This window comes from Buteo buteo, chromosome 1, assembly GCF_964188355.1.
Source record: "Buteo buteo chromosome 1, bButBut1.hap1.1, whole genome shotgun sequence".
NCBI classification, from domain to species: domain Eukaryota; kingdom Metazoa; phylum Chordata; class Aves; order Accipitriformes; family Accipitridae; genus Buteo; species Buteo buteo.
The window spans coordinates 66,887,480-66,908,163 of record NC_134171.1 but is presented as its reverse complement, the minus strand read 5'-3'; the positions used below and the strand labels follow the sequence as shown (position 1 = coordinate 66,908,163).

General features: G+C 60.1%; 1 protein-coding gene across 1 annotated transcript in view; it reads right to left on the bottom strand.

The window, feature by feature from the left end:
- Positions 1–8,284, bottom strand: part of MKS1 (MKS transition zone complex subunit 1) — a 47,364-nt gene extending 39,080 nt beyond the window's left edge. The window contains exons 1-2 of the mRNA XM_075034678.1: positions 8,189–8,284; positions 8,037–8,107 (exon numbers count right to left, since the gene is read on the bottom strand). The gene's annotated coding sequence lies outside the window, so the exon portion shown is untranslated. The remainder of the gene's footprint in view (positions 1–8,036; positions 8,108–8,188) is intronic.
- Positions 8,285–20,684: the final 12,400 nt, after the last annotated feature.

The window sequence follows — 20,684 nt, the reverse complement described above, 5'->3', positions numbered from 1 at the left end:
CACCACCAGGACACTCGGTGTGACGTGTCTTCCCTGCCTTCCTCCCTCCCATAGGCATTTGGAAAATACCTCCAGCCTTCTGAGAGGACAGACATCGTCCTTGTGGCCATCGAGGCCATGAGAGACTCAAGCGTCTATGACAAGGAGGAGGCGAGCAGCATCCTGGATATGGCTGTGAGAGAACCTGCCTGCTGGCTGACGGAGGTAAGCGGCCTGTGGCTGCCCTGCCCTTGAGCCCTTTCAGGCGTTGTTCCTCCTTCCATCCCTCCCTCCCTCCCTCCCTCCCTCCCTAATGCAGGTGCCTCAGGCACCTTGCAGCCGTTTTAAGCCAGGAGAGTAGGACGGATAGGGCAGCAGTTTCAGAGGCAGCTGAGGAAAGGGCTGCACTCCAGTGGCAGCACCATCCTCACCCGTGTGCCATCCAGGTGCCAAACATCGTGAGGTGCATCTATGAAAACGTGGAGCACATCCACACGGCGTCAGCCCGGCACAGCCTGGACCTCCTTCTCCTGCTGATGACTGAGCAGTGCCCCATGGAAGTGGTCACGAGCCTGTTGAAGCTCTCTCCATCTTGTGATAGGTACTGACCCCAACAGCTCCTCTGGGCTTGTCCATGTGGGGAGAGGGGACTGGAGACTTTCAGGCTGCTAGAGCCACTGAAAACCACAGGACACCCCTGAGGAGAAGGGCCCTCCACCGCACCACGCTCTCCAGCCCTGGTGGATCGGCCAGGCCTGCAGTAGCCAAACCCGGCCAAGCCAGCCCAGAGCCCCGCCACAAGGTTCCTCCCTGCCCCATGGGGAACACTATCTCAGCCCCGTCCTGCTTGCCCAGGCGGGGACCCAGGCACTCAAGCGAGGGCGTTGAGAATGGCCAGGGCTGCAGGACAAGCCTGGGACCTGCCGCGCTGGCCCGGGCACAGTGTGGTGGCCAAGGCAGCTCTGCTGACAGAGTGCTCTGGGCTTGCAGTGCTGCTCTGGCCATGTGGGATGTGATGCTTTCCCAGACCCACACGTTGGAGAAGGTCTTGAGGGAGCTACTCAGCAAGCTCCAGGACCAGCAGCTGCGCAAGGTGTTCGGCTCCAGCACAGAGGACGCCTGCATCCATCACTTGGCTGTGAGTGATCAGACCGGTCCTTGCTCGCCCTCTGGGCTGTGCCTGCCTCTCCAGGAAAACAGGCACGGCCCTCTCCCCTCCCATCTGCCCCGACACGGTCACCTCCTCCAGGACATACGGACACAGCCCCTTAGGGCCAGCAGGGACCTGCCCAGCACCAGGTTCCCCTGCGCCAGCCGTGCAGGGCCACTCCGCGCTGCTTGCATCTCCGGCGCACAAGCACGAAGCCCAGGCAGCCCCTGCCTGCCCGGGCAGCCCTCTGCTTCCTGCCCTGCCCGCATCCATCCCTCTGCGCTGCTCTGCAGGCTGGAAACCTGGGGCAGGGCAAGGGCTCGGTCAGGGGCAGAGACACGGCCTCTGCACAGGCTGAGCGGGCTGCAGGGCTGGGGCCAGGAGACACTCGTCACCACTCGCGTGTCATGCCTCCTTTGTGCCAGCTCTTGCTGCTCCATCGCTCCTCAGAGGCGTGAGAGCAAGCGGCTGCCGACGCTCAGCGGACAGGAGGAGCTGCCACACACAACCCTGTGGTGTGCGGTGGGGTGTAGGGCGCTGGGGTGCCAAGCGGCTGTCCACGGGCAGAGCTGCCCCCAGGACAGGCTGCCTGGCTCTGGTGCCCTGGCCCGGAGCTGCCAGTGGGAACCAGGAGCTGCGCGGTGTTGGGAGCCCCGCAGGCTCTGCCAGGCTCTCACTGCCATCTTTGTTTCAGCTGCTGGCCTCCAGCGACATTAAATCAGAGGAGTTTGCTGGCCTGTACAAAGTCCACAGGTACCTGAGGCGTCCAAGCCTGGCGCTGCTCTCCCTGGCGCTCAGAGGCCTCGTCACGCTGTCGCAAAGACCTCAGACGGTGAGCGGGGCATAGTCAAGCGAAGCCACGTTGGCAGGCTGGGGCTGCGGCAGTGGGTAACGCGGTGCCTTGGCCTGGGCTGGGAGTCAGGAGGTGGGGTGACAGCTCCAAATGCCCTTGCTGTCCCCTTCGCGGGCCCCGGGGTCCCTCAGGCTCAGACCTTGCCCCTGCAGCGCCAGGAGAACAGCTCCCGCACACCCACGTGCAGGAGCTCTCGCTCCTGGCGCATCCCCGTGGTGCTGGGCAGGAGTTTCTGCTCTGCACCGAGGCAGCCGGTGCCAAACTGCCTCAGTCGAGGGATTACCGTCCACAGAAGAAGCTTCCTGCTGAGAGGGGGAGGATGAGCCAGAGCCTCGGGGACAGCTGATGTTACGGGCTGACTCTGGGGCCTGGGGCAGCGGGTCTCTGTCATGAGGGGTCACAGCCCACTCATTGCCAGCTTAGAGATCTCTGCCCTTCCCCGCGCCCTGCCGTGGGGCCAACAGAGCGCTGCATGGGGGGGCCTGGTGGCTGTCTGGGGAGCTTCCCAGGCCCGGAGGGTTACCAACCCACCTGCCCGTTTGGGCCCGTCGGAAAAGGGGGTGGCTGAGCAGGGGACACGGAGCCTTTGTTCTCCTGCCCTAACTTCCCTATCCCCTGCTGTCCTCACGTCCCCAACGGTGCGCCCATGGCCACCACCTGCCACCACAGGGATTCCTGTGCCACCTGCCAGGAATCTGGACGGGAGGCTGGTGCTTAGTGGGCAGAGCGTTTTTGCCAGGGTGGTCTTTCACCGCCGGACAAAAAGGAAATTCTGTGCTTCATGCAGGCAAGAAAAATGTTGGTGCTGCTGCCAGACATCATGGAGACCCAGCAGAATGCCAGCAGTGACAACAAGATGAAGGCCCTGCTTGTCTTCAGAAATGTGATGGGTCACATGAAGAGGAAGGAGGCCAGCCCCACCGCTCTGCAGCTGGTGGACAAGCTCCCGCCGCTCTTTGATGATGTAAGGCTGCTTGCGGGAGCCTGAGCCCCACTGACGGGCCCTCTGCAAGGACAACTGCCCCTCAGCCCGGCCCTGCGGCAGCACGTGCCCAGGGCTGTTCCCCTCCTCACGCCCCTGGGCTCTCGTGGAGATGGCTTCTGGGCTCTGCAGCCCAGCACGGCTTCTCCCTGACAACCTGATGCCTCCAGGCGACCTAAGCCCCCGGTGCCGAGGCCCAGCCTAGCCCCTGTGCAAAGCACCTGCGAGCCAAGAGCCGCTCTCAGATCTGCGAGGCCTCCCCCGGCTGCACTGCCAGGGAGGAGCAGGCCATCTCCCCAAGTGCCGTGGTGAGGGGCTGAGGCTTAGGTGGCCACGTGTGCCCCGGAGGCGTTGCCGAGGGCCAGCCCGGTCTCCTCCTCAGGCCATCCCTGGGGAGCTCTGCACTGGTGCGGCTGGCGTGGCTGGTGGTGAATGCCGGGGGGCTGGCACAGGCACTGCCCGATGGAAACCTCTTGCATGGCCTCTCGTGGGCCTGGGGCCATTCAGCCACGGCTGCAGATCTGGCCCACAGCTCCAGATCTGGCCCACAGCTCCAGATCTGGCCCACAGCTCCAGATCTGGCCCACAGCTCCTGTGGGCAGAGCCTGGCTCCAAAGCATCTCCGCTCACATCAGCCACGCCAACGCCCTGGCTCAGGGAGCGGCTGTTGCTGAAGTCTTCCTGTCCTCCTCCCTACCAGCAATCCAGCCAGCTGCGAGAGCTCTCCATCTGCCTCTTCAAAGATGTGATGCAGACAGTGGTGGGGAACGACAAGCGGCAGATGAGGAAGAACGTGCGGAGAAGCCTGCTCCCGCTGTTCTTCCACATGAGTGACCAGACCGAGAGCGTGGCCAAGGTACAGGTTTCCAACCTGACCAGTGATGCGGGCAAGGGCGTGCTGACACCACGGGGGTGGCCTGGGCATCAGGGAGGGGCAAGGGCTGCTGGCAGTTGGACGCTTGGAGCCTGTGTCACCTCAGGGTCCAACTGCCTGAGTCACTGAGGGCAGGGCAGAGCTCCCCTCCTTCCCTGCACCCGTCCCACCACTGCCTTCCCGTCCTCCCGCTGTGCCTCCTGCTGCAGAGGGGGACGGGAAGGTGGGGGGCCCCTCCCACCCCTGCTCCCCCCATTCAGGTGGCCTCCAGTGCACCCCAGAGGAAGGGTCCCAGCATACCCAGCGTGAGGAGGGCTGGAGAAGCTGGCACGGACGTTTCCCACCCCTGCCCTATCTGGTCCAGCAGGGCTCAGCAGCAGCCCATGGCCACCAAGGCCTGAACACAAGAGTCCCTAGAAGCTTCCCAGCTGCCCCTGCAAGTGTTGGAGGCCAGGGCTTTGAGCCCCATTCCCTGCCCACAACCCCCCCAATCCCCGTCTTCCTCTGCAGGCCTCTCAGGAAGCCCTCGTCGTCGCTGCAAAGCTGCTCAAGTGGAAACGGCTCAAGCACCTGGCCCAGACACAGCAGACAGGCAGAATCGGGGAGTGCTTGGTGAGGACAACCCCCAAGCCCCAGGGCCTGGGCTGGACAAGGGCTGCCCCCTGTGCAGCTGTGCCTCCCTGCCCTGCTCCAGCCCAGAGCCCGCAGCCTGGAGCTGCATCCTCCTTCCCTGCCCTCAGGCACAGAGCCCCCAGGGGCTCTTCTCCAGGCCCCTCTCCCCTCCCCGCCCCCAGGATGTTGAAGGAGACCCCAGCCCATCTGGGCGCTGGCAGTGGGACGGACAGAGGGGTCTCAGGACCTCCAGACCCCCCCTCTGCCTGCAGCTGACCCCACAGGGCTCCTGGCTGGGAGTTGGGAATGGCCTGAGGTGGAAGGGGGACAGGGGGTGCCGGGAGGAGGGACCGCTTCGGCCCACTGGGGAGGGTCTGTGTCAGCCCCATGCCCTTGTGCTCTCTCCAGCTGGCGCAGGACAGGAGCAGAGTTGAAGAATATCTGAGTCAGAGCCTGCCATACTTGAAGGATGCTCAGGTCACCTTGCGAGAAGCAGCCCTGGGGTTCATTGGTGAGCCACAGCAGCCCCTGGGGTCCCCATTTTGGCAGCCTGGTCCCAGTCCCAGCCGCTGCACTGGCAGCAAGGGGCAGCCCTGTGGCTGCCAGAGCCCCGGCTGCCCCATGCAGGGCCTGGGCAGCCAGGGTCTCCGCGCGTCCCTCTCCCACCCCTGCCCGCGCAGGTGGGCTTAGTGGCAGCCTTGCTCGGTCCCACCCCCCCCTCGGGTACTGTCCTTCCCTGGGGTCACCCTGCTGAGGGGGAGGAGGGTGTGCAGCCAAACCAGCAGAGCCACGAGCTGCGCTGCTGGGAGCACGCTGGGGAGCAGGAGGTCTGACAGAGCTCTGTGCCTAGGGCTTGCCGCACAGCACCTGGGGGACGAAAGCGAGGAGAAGCTGTCTGAGATCTGCAACGGTGAGCAGGGGCAGTGCTGCGTGCGCCAGGACTGGCGGGGCAGGGGGCAGAGCCTGGGCAGCGTGTTGCTATGCCTCGCCCTGCTCCAGGGAGACGCTGCAAGGGCAGAGGAACGTCTCGCGGGCATTTGGGGCATTGCTGAGCAGCAGCTTCCAGCTGAGGCATTTGTCCCACCTGCTCCATCTGGCCAGGGAAAGGGATGGGTGGGGCTGGCGTGGTCTGGAGGGGGTGCCTGGGTGTCTCTGCAGATAGGTGGGTTTCAGCGCTCTTCTCTTTCCTCCTGCTGCAGCCCTCCAGCTTTTGCAGAAAGATGCCGAACTCTCAGTCTCATCCCTGGCAGCTCAGACCATGCTGACCCTGAGATCTGCGAGGGAGCAGCCAACAGCGGGGTGGACCCTGTGGGCGCTGTGCTGCTGGCCCTGCAAAGCCGGGCAGAAATGAAGCTCTCTTCAAGGAAATGGCTCTTTTTGATTAAAGCTGGAACCACAAGCCCAAGGCCATGGTGTCCTTCGTGCAGGAACCACCCTGAGCATGCCGAGCAGCCGCCGTTATTCGGGCCTCTACCGCCGTGTGCAGGACAGCTCACCCCTCGGCACACCCTGGCCCCGGTGTTGTTTTAGAACGTCCTCCCTCTGTTAGGCTTGCCCCCAAAAGAAGTCGTGCTTGTTCACCTCCTGTGGAAGTCTTTTCTCTGGGGAGGCAGAGGGCAAAAGGGAGAAGGCAGACCCCAAAGGAGCCAGGATTGCCCCGAGAGCTGCCTCAACGCCCGGGCTTTCCAGCAGCCCGTGGCAGCACAGCACACACTGACCCCAGGGTGTCCTTGCAACAGAGGCCCCGCTGCCCTGCTGGACTGCAAAACCTGGAGGTTTCATCCTGGTGTTCAGGCGTGGCCACCTCTGGCACGCTCCGGTCTTGCACATCCTCGCCCGTGAGCCAGGGGAGAAGTTTCCCTGTGGAGCTCCCTCTGGCCTTCTTCCGCCACAGCAGCAGCACCCGTCCCCTGCCCCTGGCACGGCCCTCTCGCCAGTGCAGCAGCATCGGCCAGACCCCAAATCCCGCCGTTATCCCAGCAGCTGTTGCTGTCGCATCCCACCCCCACCCCCCCGGTGCCGCTGCCGCCAGGGCCCTCGGGCCTCCCCATCCGTCCTCGGGGCTAAGGGGGGATGGGGGAGAGAATCGGAACAAAAAATTTTCGATGAGGGCTTGGCTGCCAAAGAACAAACTTTTCGACAAGGGCTCGGTTGCCGGGGACCTTATTTTGATGAGGGCTCGGCTGCCGAAGAAAAAATTTTCGACGAGGGCTCGGCTGCCGAACAAAATATTTTTGACGAGCGCTCAGCTGCCGGGGAACTTGTTTTCGATGAGGAGTCGGCTGCCGAACAAAAAAGTTTAGACGACAGCTCGGCTGCCGGGGAACTTCTTTTCGATGAGGGCTCGGCTGCCGGGGACCTGTTTTTTTTGATGAGGGCTTGGCTGCCGAAGAAAAAATTTTCGATGAGGGCTCGGCTGCCGGGGACCTTTTTTTCAAGGAGTGCTCCGCTGCCGAAGACAAAATTTCAGACGAGGGTTCGGCTTTGGGGGAACTTGTTTGCGACGAGTGCTCAGCTGCCAGGAAACTTCTTTTCGACGAGGGCTCGGCTGCCGGAGAACTTCCTTTCGACGAGGGCTCGGCTGCCGGGGAACTTCCTTTCGACGAGGGCTCGGCTGCCGGGGAACTTCCTTTCGACGAGGGCTCGGCTGCCGGGGAACTTCTTTTCGACGAGGGCTCGGCTGCCGGGGAACTTCCTTTCGACGAGGGCTCGGCTGCTGGGGAACTTCCTTTCGACGAGGGCTTGGCTGCCAGGGATCTTTTTTTTGATGAGGGCTCGGCTGCTGAAGATAAAAGTTTTGGCAAGTGCTCAGCTACCGGGGAACTTCTTTTCGATGATGGCTCGGCTGCCGGAGAACTTCGTTTCGACGAGGGCTCGGCTGCCGGGGAACTTCCTTTCGACGAGGGCTCGGCTGCCGGGGAACTTCTTTTCGACGAGGGCTCGGCTGCCGGGGAACTTCTTTTCGACGAGGGCTCGGCTGCCGGGGAACTTCCTTTCGACGAGGGCTCGGCTGCTGGGGAACTTCCTTTCGATGAGGGCTTGGCTGCCAGGGATCTTTTTTTTGATGAGGGCTCGGCTGCTGAAGATAAAAGTTTTGGCAAGTGCTCAGCTACCGGGGAACTTCTTTTCGATGATGGCTCGGCTGCCGGAGAACTTCGTTTCGACGAGGGCTCGGCTGCCGGGGAACTTCCTTTCGACGAGGGCTCAGCTGCCAAACAAAAAATTTTTGAAAAAGGCTCAGCTGCAGAGGACCTTTCTTTCAATGAGGGCTCAGCTGCCGAAGAAAAACTCTTTGACGAGGGCTCGGCTGCTAAAGAAAAAATTTTCTATGAGGGCTCGGCTGCAGGCGACCTTATTTTTGATGAGGGCTTGGCTGCCGAAGATAAAATTTTTGACGTGCACTCAGCTGCCGGGGAACTTGTTTTCGATGAGGGTTCAGCAGCCAGGGAACTTCGTTTCGACGAGGGCTCGGCTGCCAAGGAACTTCTTTTCGATGAGTGCTCAGCTACCGGGGAACTTCTTTTCGATGATGGCTCGGCTGCCGGAGAACTTCGTTTCGACGAGGGCTCGGCTGCCGCCGCCCCACCTGGCTGAAGAGCTTCTCCTGCCACCCCACCTCGGCCTCCTCTTCCTCCTCGTCCGGGGGCCGCTGGGCAGCTGCGGGAGAGGGCCCGGTCACCTCCGGCGACGCTACCGCCGCCCTCCCGCCCTCCCTCCCTCCCCGGGCGCCCCACGTACCGGTCGCGGCGCGGTCAGCCAGGCCCAGGAGCTCGGGGCCGCGCGGGCCGGCGAGCGGCGGCGGGGCCTGCGGCAGGAGGGGCCCGGCCGAGGTGACCCGCCGGACGCGGACCCTGCGGGGAAGGAAGGAAGGAGGGAGGGCAGGGGAGGGCAGAGGAGGGAGGGAGCGTCAGGGCGGGCCGCGGGCGAGGCGCGGGGGGGGCGAGGGCGGCCGCTCACCGGACGCGCAGGTTGCGGACGGGGTCGCGGGAGCGGTACACGGCGCCGCCCGCGCGCCACAGCGAGGTCGGCCAGAAGTGACTTTCTCTGGTATCTTATACATTTTGCAACGTACAGGATTTCTTATCCACCACTAGTCAGTATAACAAAGCCACCGTCTTCTTTCCTTGTATCAATCCTCACGCGTAAACCTGTCGTTACTCTCACTCTCTGTGCGGTATGTTGTTGACTATATTCTTGGCGATGGTGCAGTCTCACCAGGAGGTTTGGAATGGATCTAAAAAAAAAGCCTCATCATTCTTTTTGAAGTAAATTGGGCACAGACAGGTTCCCCCTTAGCACCTGGGTTCGTCACAGCTCTTGGCCGTTCACTCCTGGGTGCTGTAACACGCCGGTAACACCCTTCTGGTAATGCCTCCTGAGGTGGTGGGATGCCCAGCCGGTCAAGGAGTGACCTACGCTTGTTGTATTTGGAGGCAAATATGCTGGGAAACAGAGGTGAGGTCAGCATCACGGATGACGCGGGCAGTGCAGGAGTAGGGCCAACGCTGGGAAAAGCGTCAAGGGGGCTGATGAGCCTTAGGTCTGTGATGACACGGAGCCCTGCAGCCGGGTTTGCAGGGGAGGATTTCAGCCAATATACGTGCCCCACTTGTGGCAGTACATTCCCCCCACTCCTTCCTGCCAGCAGGGAACAAAACTTCTCCAGGAAGGGAGAAGGGGAAGGAAACTCTGGAGGCTGCAGGTTGAGATTTGAAGTGGTCAATCGAGATGCGCCAGGTACACCGAGGTGACCCTCCTGGCCAATAGATTTAAATGGCCACAGGTCAGATTCGACAGGGGTACAAACGGGGTCCTGCCGGAGGACATGTGGGAATCAGTCCTCCTCGGAGCAGCGGGTCTGCAGTCGGGGACTCCCCCTCGAGCCATCGCTTTAAATCTTGGGGATTCTTAAGTCGGCCGTGTAGTATTAATTCTCTTTACATCATCGAGCCTGTGGTTTTAGAAAATGTTACCGGACTTCTAACTGACTTTTGCTGAAGAAGAAATCTCAGTTCTAACTCCTGTTGGATTTGGTTAGTCGTGCACCCGTAACACCACTGTTAGGAGTAACCCCTGTGGTCTGCTCTGAGGGCAGAGGGGTGCAGCTCATTTCCACTGTGAGGATGCTAAAGGCAGCGTCTATGATGGATGCATGTCCCAAGGGTCCTTAAAAGACGTGGTTTGCGGTGGCAAGGGTGCTCTGTGCTGGGCGTGGGTGCGTGCAGCCCCTCTGTGACACAGCCTGGTGTCACAGTGGGACAGCCCCGCATCACAGTGGGGACAGCCCCTCTTTCCCCATCGGGACCGGCATCCACCCCACACACCCCGGCAAGGCCGGGGGGACGCCAGGCGCTGGGAGCTGTTCTTGCCTCCGCTCTGCTTTGCTCTAGAAGAGCTGCTCTGCAGCGAGGAGGAGAAGGCGGAGAGAGGCAGCACACCAGCACTGGAGGCGGTGAAGGGCGGCGGCGGAGGAGAGCAGAGAGGAGGAGTAGGCTTTTTGCAGGGAGCAAGAAAGCCATCGGCCAGCCACCTGCTGCGGTTCTTGGCCTGGAGCAAGGGTGGAACTAAGATGGCAAGAGACCTCTTCTTGCAGCCTCACTTGTCGCCAACAACTGAGAAGCTCAAGAGTACTGGTAAGGCCCTCAGACCCAATTTCATGAGTGCTGCCAGGTCAAGGATGTCTCTGAAAACAGGCATGGAAACCCTGAGGGCTGTGGGGGTGGCTGCTCGGGACTGGTGACTGCAAGGAGGGACCTGCTTGACCATCCCTGAGGGCCGAGGGGCTGATTCGACAGCCAGGGCTCCTGGTTCTCTTCCTGACGTGGTCCCTGCTTTCCGGGGGCACCCCAGGCAGAAGACCCTGGCCCCGAAGGGCTGCTCCTTGCCTGGTGGTGGGCATTGCCCACCCTGAGCTCATGTCTGAGTGGAGGAGCTGAAGGTGCTCGTGGGCTGTGCAGAGTCGGTGTGTTTGGAGATGCAACGCAGGGAAACCGGCTGGGGAGACACCGGGGCCTGCCCTGACCCTCTGAGACTTCCGCGGAACCCAGCACCGTGCCCTCGCTGGCGTGGCAGTCCACTGCCGCTTTCCCATGGGAGCGAGTCACACCCTGGAGAACTGCACCTGCAAGGAAAGGAGCCCTCCTGGAGGCCAGCCGAGGGGTCCTTTGGTTCTTGCCGGGCTCTAGAGAGACCATCTCAAACGCCTGCGTTAGAACTACATTGGTCCTTGGACAGGAGTGGGCTGAATGGTTTTGCGGTCGCTGCCTCAGAGCATGACATGTTCTTCCCTTGTTTTTCCAGAGTTCGTCAAGGTTTGGGCCAGCATATCATACTACCTCAGCCAACAGCTGGCTCTGCACCAGGTGGGACTCACCTCCTTCTCCTCCCCTCACATCCTGACGAAGGTTGATGAAGTCCTGACAGACCTTGGCCATGGAATGCAATTGGTTTGCCCCTCCTTTGCAAGACGGAACAATGCCCCAGCACGACCCTGCAATGCACAGATGTGCGACGGACCACCTCCTCTGTCCGTTCAGATGTACAATAAGGTCCAGGCCTGGTGTCATAAAAAGGGTTGGTGCTCCTGGAGTCCCCATGGTCAGAGTTGCATGACAAAACTCGGGAGCCTGGGACACTTCAGGGTTTATTCCAAGTGTGGGAACCACACACACACACCCCCACCACCCCCACCACCCCCATCTTTTATCTTATGGAGCCAAAGGATGTTTGTCAGCGTTTCCTGAACTACCTGGCTCTTCATGAATGAAGGGGAGGGAGAGGGAGAAGCGTGGGCCCTGTTTGTCTTCTCCCAAGATTTCCAAAGAGCCCATCTTGCTCCTTTGTACCTCAGGCGTGGGCAGGGCACTCAGCGCCATCACCATTCTCTGATAAGTCATCCATCTGTCCCTCCAAGACTTCTGATCCACCACCTCATCTGTTTCAGGCTGTCCGCATTCCTGGACTTGGGACTTTTGTGGTTGTCAGAGAGCGAGTAGTCAGCAAGGAGAAGGGTCTGGTGGTTGTGGAGAGACCCGTCTTTCATCTTGCCAACGCTCTTGCGCGGGATCATGACCTCCGATATGGTTGCATAGACGTTCCTGGTAAGCAGACAGACTGGAAGCGGCGCTTGCCTTTTTGAGCAGAGTGGGGAGGTGTGCTCTGTTGTCCAGAGGTGACTGAGCGGAGTACCAAACTCCCACCGCAGTCCTGAGAACAGCTTCAGCTGGAGAAAACCAGCCTGCTGTGCAAAGGAGCCTGCCTACCTACTCGTTTAAATAATCACCAGAGGACAATACAGCATAACAGCACACTCTCTCTGACCTGCCTCAGCAACAGGTTCCTTCCAGTTGTATTGGTGCTGTGTCTTCTCGTTACATGGTATTTCAACTCTCGCTCCCTCTTTCTGCTGCGCTGGACCTAATACAGGCAAATGCCAGGCTCTTCCCGGCTGTCACAGCCTCTTTGCAAGGGGGAAACCCGGGGGGGAAAGACGGCTCGTTCCAAACCCCAGTGAGCGCAATGCCTGCGCTTCCTAGTTGCTGCTGCCATTGCAGCAGCTGCCGCAGGACCCTGGGGGGCACCAAGAGCTTGGGACTGTGTTTGGGGTGCATTTCTGCGGAACAACAAAGAGAGCACAGAGTGTGGGCACAGCTCCAGTGGCCTGGCACCCGCCAGCTTGCCGTGGGACCTGGCGCCTTTCTCCCCACCTTGTCCTGCAGTCATGGTTCTTCTTCCTGCCAAGCGCCTAAGACTCTTTCCTTCCCTTTCTGTATCCGAGAAACCATAGCTGTTGGCTCCACACCTCACTTTCCACCTCTGGCAGGAAGGGATGACCGGAGCTTCTCCTCAGAGGCGCTGTACCAGCGAGACAACTCAGTAGCAACGTATTGCACGAGAGCCTGGCAGCTGCAGACTTCTGACTGTAGCCTGCTTAGCAGCTCTGCAAGTTCATGTGTTTCTCTTCTCTTGTTTTTCAGGTCATCAACATTTTGAGCAACTGCCATACGCTCGGATAGCCTCAGACAACGCTGTCTCTGAGGGCACGGTGCAGCTCTGCGTGGAAAGGACCATGCATCTTTTCCGTGTTTGCCTCGAGAACAGGGAGAACGTTGCCCTCGTTTGGAGGGACGTGGGCATGCTGATCATCCAGGGAAGAGACGTCAAAATGAGGTTTTACACAGACTTTCTGAAAAGGCTGAATGGGACTGACCAGAGTTTGCAAGCTGTTCTCAAGGTAGGCTTTTTATTTTCCCAGTGCCACTCCTGGTTCTTCTGAAATGCATTCTGGGGTCTGGGGTCTGCTTTCTCCTGGCCTGCCATGCCTTTTGTTCAGCCCCTTGGGCTCCTTGCGGTCTACAGTACCGCAGGCGCTCTGTAGAGCGCTTGCCTTGCGTGCAATGGTCTGGCTTTGCAAGAGGTACCGCCAGAGGGGCCTGGCTTTGTGACAAAAGGCCAGCGTTGACGGTGGGCAGCACTCCTGGCCTCCCTCTTGGGGTAGGGAGCAGAGGCACAGGCAGAGCAAGGCGTGCTGAGGCCAGAGCCCTTTGGCCGCTCTGGCTTTTTGCTTGCGTTGGTCTAAGGCGGACTGAGCAGCCAGCCCTCCCCAGTGTCCCCACGTCCCATCATCTGTCTCCATCCTTGTTGCAGATGCCAGAGATGAGGGACTCGGTCATCTCACGCCATGACACTGCTGCTTCCCAGACCTCTTCTGGGCGTGTTGTCGTCCTACCAGGGTATGTTTGCTCCTGCAGCCCTTGGCCGAGCAAGCGAGCAGCTTCTCAGCTCGTGCTTGGGAGGGCTGCCTTGCCAGGCGCCGAGAACTACACTCGTGATGGCACTGAGGACTGAGTGTTTGAGAGGCCTGTTGGCAGGGAAATCCCTGCTTGCTCTTGTTCAGTTTCACTTCATTTGGAGGAATGTGGGACAGCGACAATGCTTCATGTGCCTGTCCTACCGTGGACCTAGAGAGGCATTTAGGCAACATTTTCCATCGGGTTTCTCCTGCTCTTTTCCTTTCCTGTGGGTGAGACTGCCTTCTGCTTGGGGCCAAGTGGTAGAGGGGTGGGTTCTTGTCCAAACAGGACCTTGCAGCTGGTGGGCTTCTGCAGAGCTCTGTCTCGTGCCAACATTGCTGTGCAGTGCCATCGACGACTCAGGGGAGGGAGGTGACTCCTTATAGCTGCAATGGCATTAATCTGCAAGGCTCGACAAGAAACTTGGAGGACTAGATAATGGTATTGCATCATCAGAGCACTAGAGATTAGTCTGCCCTCCACGTGCAGTATGAGTAAAGAGCGGAACCGTTTTCCCCAGAAGCAGCAACGGGAGTTCCTGCTGTGGTCCTCTGGGATGGGCTGCCTTGGGAAACAAAGCGGTGTCCTTTATTCAGCCTGGTGCCTACTTCCTCTTTCCAGGTACAAGCTTGAGACCATGCCTAAAATGCCAACAGTGAAAGCAGACCTGACAGGACATGTGAAGGCCACCCCAGAGAAGGGCTGGGGAAAAGGTGATGGCAGTGGAAAGAAAGGTAAGGGACCGGTGGGTTGCTGGCAGGGGGCTGGAGGTTTTCCTTCCTCTGCTCCTGGAGGGGCTTAGAGCTGAGGTTCCCCCAGGATGCCTGGAAGAGGCAGAGGCACCTCCTGTGACTCTCTGTAGCCATTATGGTAAAGCTCCAGTGGCCCATTGTGGAACAAGGTCTCGGGACAGCCCTGCACCACAAATGGCCACTGGGACTGCTGAAGGACACCTTCCCAGCGGCCTCCACTCCCCAGCCTGTGCTGCGAACAGTGCCAGGCTCTGACCCTGCTTCTTTCCATCATATTCTCCGATGTCTCAGAAGCCGTGCCTTTGGTGCAAACCTGCCCCAGCAGCAAATCTGTGTGCAGGGGACCAATGCAGAAATCCCAGAGCTGGCTCCTCTTGTGCTAAATGATTCCCTTCCCCAGAATGGCTCTTGGAGACCACCAGCATCTCCCAGGGAGCCCCCCATTACAGCACAGGGATGAGAGAAAGCTGTCAAAACAGTTTTCCCCAGGGAAATAATAATGGTGCACTGCAGGCCTGAGGAGCTGGGCAAAACACCCAGTGTCAGAAAAGGCCTAAGACCTCCCAGGAGACATGGCTTTCATCCAAAGGGGTGAAAAGGAGCACCTTCAGCAGTGTTACCACAGGCCTGAGCAGACCTGCACATCACTCTTCCTGGAAATGGGACATGATAGGCACCCAGTTCCCAGAACAACACCAAGATGATATTCTGAAGATTTGTCTCATTTCCTGTTTCTAGAGGATCTTGCCGAGCAGCGCCTCCTTCGTCGAGCAAGGCTTTCTCCAAAGCGGTTACCTGCAGCGACTGTAAAGGCAGAGCAGGGTCAGAAAGCTGAGGGGAGGGAGCCTCGTGCCAGGTGAGACACTTGCCTAAGTGGTGAGGGTGACCCCGTGCTCTCTCGTCTGCGTGGGAGCGGGATGTTTCTCCTGGACACAGGGGCTAGACAAACTCAAAGTGCAGTTATCCCACGTCCCACTAACTAACGGTTCCTTGGTGCACGGCAAGCGTCTTTTAGCTTCTTGGGAGACCCTGCCAGCAGCATCATTTCTTTCTTTGCTCCTGGTGTGCGTATCCGTTGAGTAACTAACTGCAAGTGCTCCTTCCAGGAGCGGAAGGTCTGTTTGGCTTTCCCTTCAGATTGACATGACCCCGACCTTTCTGTTTGCCGAGAACAGTGTTCTGCACTTAGGTACTGCAGAGGGTTCCTCCGATTAACCAGAAGCCTCTTCTATCTCTTATGGCCTGCAAAAGAGAAGGGCCAAGGAGAGCTCACTGGCAGGATTGCTTTTCTCATGGGGTCGTGTCCTCCTCCTTTTGACACCGCGTCCCCAGTGCCCAACCTCCTCGTACAGCCCGTGCGCACTCTTTTATTTCGGACCGCTGAGCAGACTTCGGTGCACTGACCCGAAGGATGTAGCGGTATCTCTGGGCGTAGGACCCCGTTCCTCTCGTTGCTCCAGCAATAGAGGGCCTAGACCTGGGCATCCTGAGTTTTAGTGGGGCTGTTGGGCACATCTGAGTCTGACAGCTTGGGGTCTTCTCTGTCTCTGTGGACTTGATCGCAAGGAGGCAAGTAGAGCGCATTCTGCTGCAGAAGCAGGTGCACCACTTGGAAGCGCGAGGTGCAGAACCAGCTCCTCCTGCACTCCTGCCAACACACCCTGTTGTGTCTTTGCAGGCAGCTACCAGCCATCCAGGGGAGCTCCTTGAAGGAAAAGGAGGAGAAAGAGAAACAGAAGCTAATTCTGGTCGAACCCCGGACAGTAGACTTCATTGCCAGAGCTATTGAGAGGAGAGAAAAGGTACCCGACACGGGCTGCTGCAGCGAGCGTGTCGTACCGGACTGTAGAGAAGCGTCACTCCACGCGTGCCGATTCTCACAAGATTCTTCAGTGTGTGTGCACAGGACCCCTGACTAGTTGCTTTGGTGTTTACTTGAAGAGAGGCGGGTGACTCTGCCATTTGAGACTATATTCTTCACTTCCATTAGCCTCATGAAACACACCCAAAGACCTTACTTGGGAATGTTTCTGTCGGCAACGTGACTACAAGGCTTGTCTGGGACAGCCAGCTGCCAGGTGGTTTTTAGCCTGGTGGTCGCTCATCTTCCTGGTCATTACAGACGGGCTCTTTGGTGGAGCCTGCAGGAACCTGGGAGCAAAGCAGTGTGGGCAGAAAGGCGGGAGAGAAGGGGCAGAAGGGAGGGTAGGAATGAAAACAGCCCAGCCCTCTGCAGGGCAGACTAATGCAGCCTGCTGTTGCATTTTTGTCCCCCTCCAGAATAATCACTTGAAGAAGAAGGAGAAGCTTCCAGAACACATCCAGAAATACTTGGATGCAGAGGAAAAGGAGAAAACAGAGCTGGCGGAGGAGAAAAAAAGTAAACTGCAAACCCGGCCAGGGACCAGAAAGAAGTCTAAGAGCGAAAAGGAGACGCTGAAAGCGAAAGCGAAGAGAGAAAAGGAGACACAGAGGAGCCAGGTACTTTGAATTCCTGCAGAAAAAGAGCACTTTCTCTTCCGGGGGGCTGAGATTGCAGGGTACCTCTAGCACCCCAGCCGTCCCAGCAGCATTGCTGCAGCAGAGCTGGGCGCGTGACTGCTGCCTTTCCTGAGCAAGAGGGGCGACCGGGAGTTAGTCGTAGTGGAACTCTGGTGACACTCAGGCATCACCCCAAGGGTATGCTGAGGTCCTTCTCCTGGTTTTCCCCATCCTGCTGGGGTCCCTGCCAGAAGTGACCCGGGGGTGTGCATGCTGGGAAGCAGCACCCTCCGGGTGCGGGGCTGTTGTATGAGCATCTCTTCCTGTGCAGGAATCTGTTACCTCTGAGCAAGCATCAGGCAGCCCCTCAACTAGCACGGAGACGGGGGACTCCAGCCCCGCCCTCCTGGAGACGACGGACTCCAGCCCCGACCTCCTGGAGACGACGGACTCCAGCCCCGACCTCCTGGAGACGATGATGGGGGAGTGGGAAGAGGCCGGAGAAGAGCCACCCACAGTCTGCGAGGACGACACTGTCCCCCCTAAGCGGTAAGAGTGCGCCAGCTCCAGCCGAGCCCTGGAGCACTGGGGTGGTGGTGAGCCACTGGTGGTGGGTCAAGGAAGCCAAGCCCTGAGCCGTGGGGCCTCACAGAGCGCCCGGGGATTTCTCCAGCCATGGGAATGAGCTGGGCTAGAGCCCGCTGGCAGGGGCCAAAGCAGGTGCTTGAAACTCCTCCTGCCTTGAAGGGGTTGTGGGGCCGAATGGGGCCACATAGGTGTGGGGCTGGGCGCAGGAAGAGGCAGGAGAGTCGCAGCTGAAGGGTCAGAGAGACTTTGTCCTTGCTGTTGCAGGAGCCTTTCCCCACGGACACACCAGGCCCTGCGGCAGGTGGTGACGTGCATCCTGGGGCAGGTCACCCGCAAGCGCAGGGGGCAGAGGGATGACCAGAGGGATCTGCAGGACAAGCTCAAGTGGTAAATCTCTCCAGACACGGGCAGTGTCTCTTCTCCCGCGCTGCCCTTCCTCCCGCTCCCCGCAGCACCGGGGGAGACAGGCGCTTTTCCTGGCGCTGGCCTCTCGGCAGAGCCGCCTTCTGCGGCTGCGGCGGGCACCCAGGTTGGGAGCCCCGGCTGGCGAGCGGTCTCCCTGTGCTCACGCCACCTCCTCCCACTGTGTGTCTGCAGCGAGCTGGCAGTGCTGCAGTGGCGTCGGCTGGGGCAAGAGGCATGCAGCAGCCCACAACTGCGGGAAGCTGGACCCCAACCTGCACCCCCTGCTAGGGCAGGGAAGAGGAGGGCAGGACCGGTACGTGGCGTGGGCTCCTGGAGGGACTGTGTCATAGCCACCTGTAGAAAAGCATAGTGATACGGATGTCATGTCTTGCAAGACCCCATATGGTGTGCTTAGTGGAAGGCTGAAGCACTTCTCCCGAGGTTTTCTCGAGAGGCAGCAGGTTGTTCTGTCCATTTAGAAGGCAGCAGGTTGTTCTGTCCATTTGCAAGACAGCCTTCACTGCTGTCATCTCCAGCAACACCCGAAGAAATGATCTGGTGGTGTTTGCAATGGCGACAGCACTGCCAGGCTTGTCTGGGGTAGCAAGCAGCTGGGTTGCTTTCAGCCCCATGGTCACTTGGCTCAGGGGTCATTGCAGAAAGGCTCTGCAGTCGGGCCTCTGAGGACTGACTGTGAACAAACCAGGGCTGACAGAGAGGCTGAGAAGAAGGGGTAGGAGGGAGGGAGAGAGCTAAAATCCCCTCAGCCCTCCGCCGGGGAGACTAACACTGCCTGCTGCTGCATTGCCGTGGCCCTGCAGGCGCAGCCCCGTGTGTGCACGGAGGAGGAAGGACGCAAGCTCTGGGACTCCTTGCGCAAGAAGTGCCAGCAGAAGACAAAGGCAAAAGTGGAAGCCCCGAAGGCTTGGAAAGACAAGCGAGAGCAATGGGAGGCCCAGGTGCTGCCGGCAGTGAAAAACAATGAGGAAAAGAGTATTCCTGTCCTGCGGGGAGCCAAGGTGGGAAGGTCCCTAAGCCCTAGGAGCTGACTGTCCTGTGTGGGGCTGTACCAGTTCCCTGCTGCCCAGTGACACCTCCTGTGCTCACCCCTCTCTCTCTGTGCAGGGCTCCTGCGTTCGTGGCACTCCAGAGTGGTGGAGAGAAGGCAGAAAAGGGCCATCCGCGGAGGATGAGGAGAGCCCAGAGGACAAGCTGCGTCTTTGCCTTTTGGAGTCCTCACCTCTGAAAAGGTGAGTGTGGGCCAGCTTCAGGCCAGACCTGGGCCAGCTGGGGGCTGGTGACCCAGCTGTGGGCGGGGGAAGCAAATCCCAGAGCCACGGGGCTGGACATGGACAGCATCCTCTCCTTTGTCACACCGTGGGAATGGCACGGGTCAGTCCCTGATGCCAGGTGCCTCTCTGCAGCCCCAAGCACAGCCGGCACTGAGGGGGCTGTGGGGTTGAATGGGACCATGGCAGCGAGGGCGACTGGGAAAGGGGAGAGGTGGGAGGGTCCTGGTCGAGACGTGAGACGTTTGCCCTTGCTGCGGTAGCAGCCTTTCCCCACGACCCAGTGGGCTTTGCGAGGAGCAGCGACCCGCCTCCTCGAGAAGGTAGAGGGAAAAGCCCACTGCTGTGGTGGCGAGGAGGTAAGGATCTCCAATCATGCCCGGCGTTTGCCGCTGCCCGGCAGTGCCCTTCCTTCCTTTGAGTTCCCACAGCCCCCGGGCAAAGAGGGTCTTTTCCCAACAGCCCTCGTGGCGTGGAGAGCAGCAGGCTGGGATTGCATTGCACGGACCGTAGGCCTGCTCTCTCCAGACAGAAGCAGAACCCACCACATGTGTCCTGACTAGACTTGCAGTGGTGCTCTGCACCTCCCTGTGACTCCCTACAAGACCACAGAGCTTTGTATTCAACTCCTCAGCCCTGCGGAGCAGATCTGGTCCACGTCGGCGAGTGCCAGGAGAGCCTCTCGGGCACAGGGGCTCCCGAGAGAGATGTCCAGCCAGAGCCTCCTCCAGCAGGACGAGCGCCAGTGCCGACCAACCAGGCTTCCGTCTGTTCAGTAAAGCCCCATCTGCAAAGCACTGGGTCTGACGATGTGGGTCTTTCCTTGGTGGCTGTGAAATCTGCACTCGGCAGTGGGTGAGCTTTGGTGGGGCAGGGAAAGGCCACTGCAGGAAGCAGGGCTGGAGCTTCGCTCCTGCTCCAAGGGCAGCCCTCTCCCAAGGCTTTGCTGTACCAGCTCGGCTGGAGCCCTGCTCTTCGTGGCCCTTGCACCTCCTGGTCTCTGGCAGTGTGCCCTGCTGTGGCTGCACATCCCTGCCGAGGAGGGGATTTTCCACAGCGGGGAAGAGGAGGGAGGAGCGGGAGGAGGAGGAGCAGTGCTGGGCACCCAGGGGAGCAGAGCTGCAGGGGGGAGCATCCGGGGGCTCGCACAGCCAGGGCGCTGCGGGGTGCCCAGGGCAGCGCTGTCAGGGGTACCCAGAGCTGTGCAGCCACCACCCTGTGCCACGGGGACAAGGAAATCCCAGGCAGGAACCGTGCCTGGGGAGAGGGGAGCTACAGGGGGCTGCTTTTCAGCTGGGCGGCTTGACTCTGCCAAAGCTCTGCTTGGGCTCCAGAGCCTTTTGTTTGACACCTCCTGGCTAGGAAGGCAAGGGGGAGCTGAGGTGAGGTGGGGACACCTCCGAAAGCTTCTCTCCAGACACCTGGGTGGGCATAATGCGTGCAACAGGGGGCTGTGCAGGAGGAGGGAAGGAAGCCCGTAGCGGCTGGCTGTTGGGCACCCACACCCTGCGCGGGCTCCAAGGGGACTCCATGCAGGCGGTGGCGGTGACGCTTCCAGAGCCCAGGCAGGCTTAACGGCGCTACGTGAGGCTGGCTCAGTCTGTTAAGCCTCTGCGGGCTACTTTTCTCCTGAAAAGCCCTGGATTTGTGGGGACCTGACTTTGCCGACATAGAAATACACCCTTTCCTTTTCACACTGCGGGATTGCTGTGCCTTTCTCCTGGCACCCAGGGACCTCCCTGTGCCTTTCTGTGCGTCCCAGGGCCTCCCAGGGCTGGCAGCAGGCAGCCAATGGCCTCTCCTTGGGCACTGCCACCCCTGAGGAGCAGCAGGGTCTCCCGACGGGCAGGGGAGGATCAGGCCCCTTCGGGCGTGCTGATTCCTGCCTGGGGGCTGCCAGCACCGACCTCGACAGCATCTCTGTGCC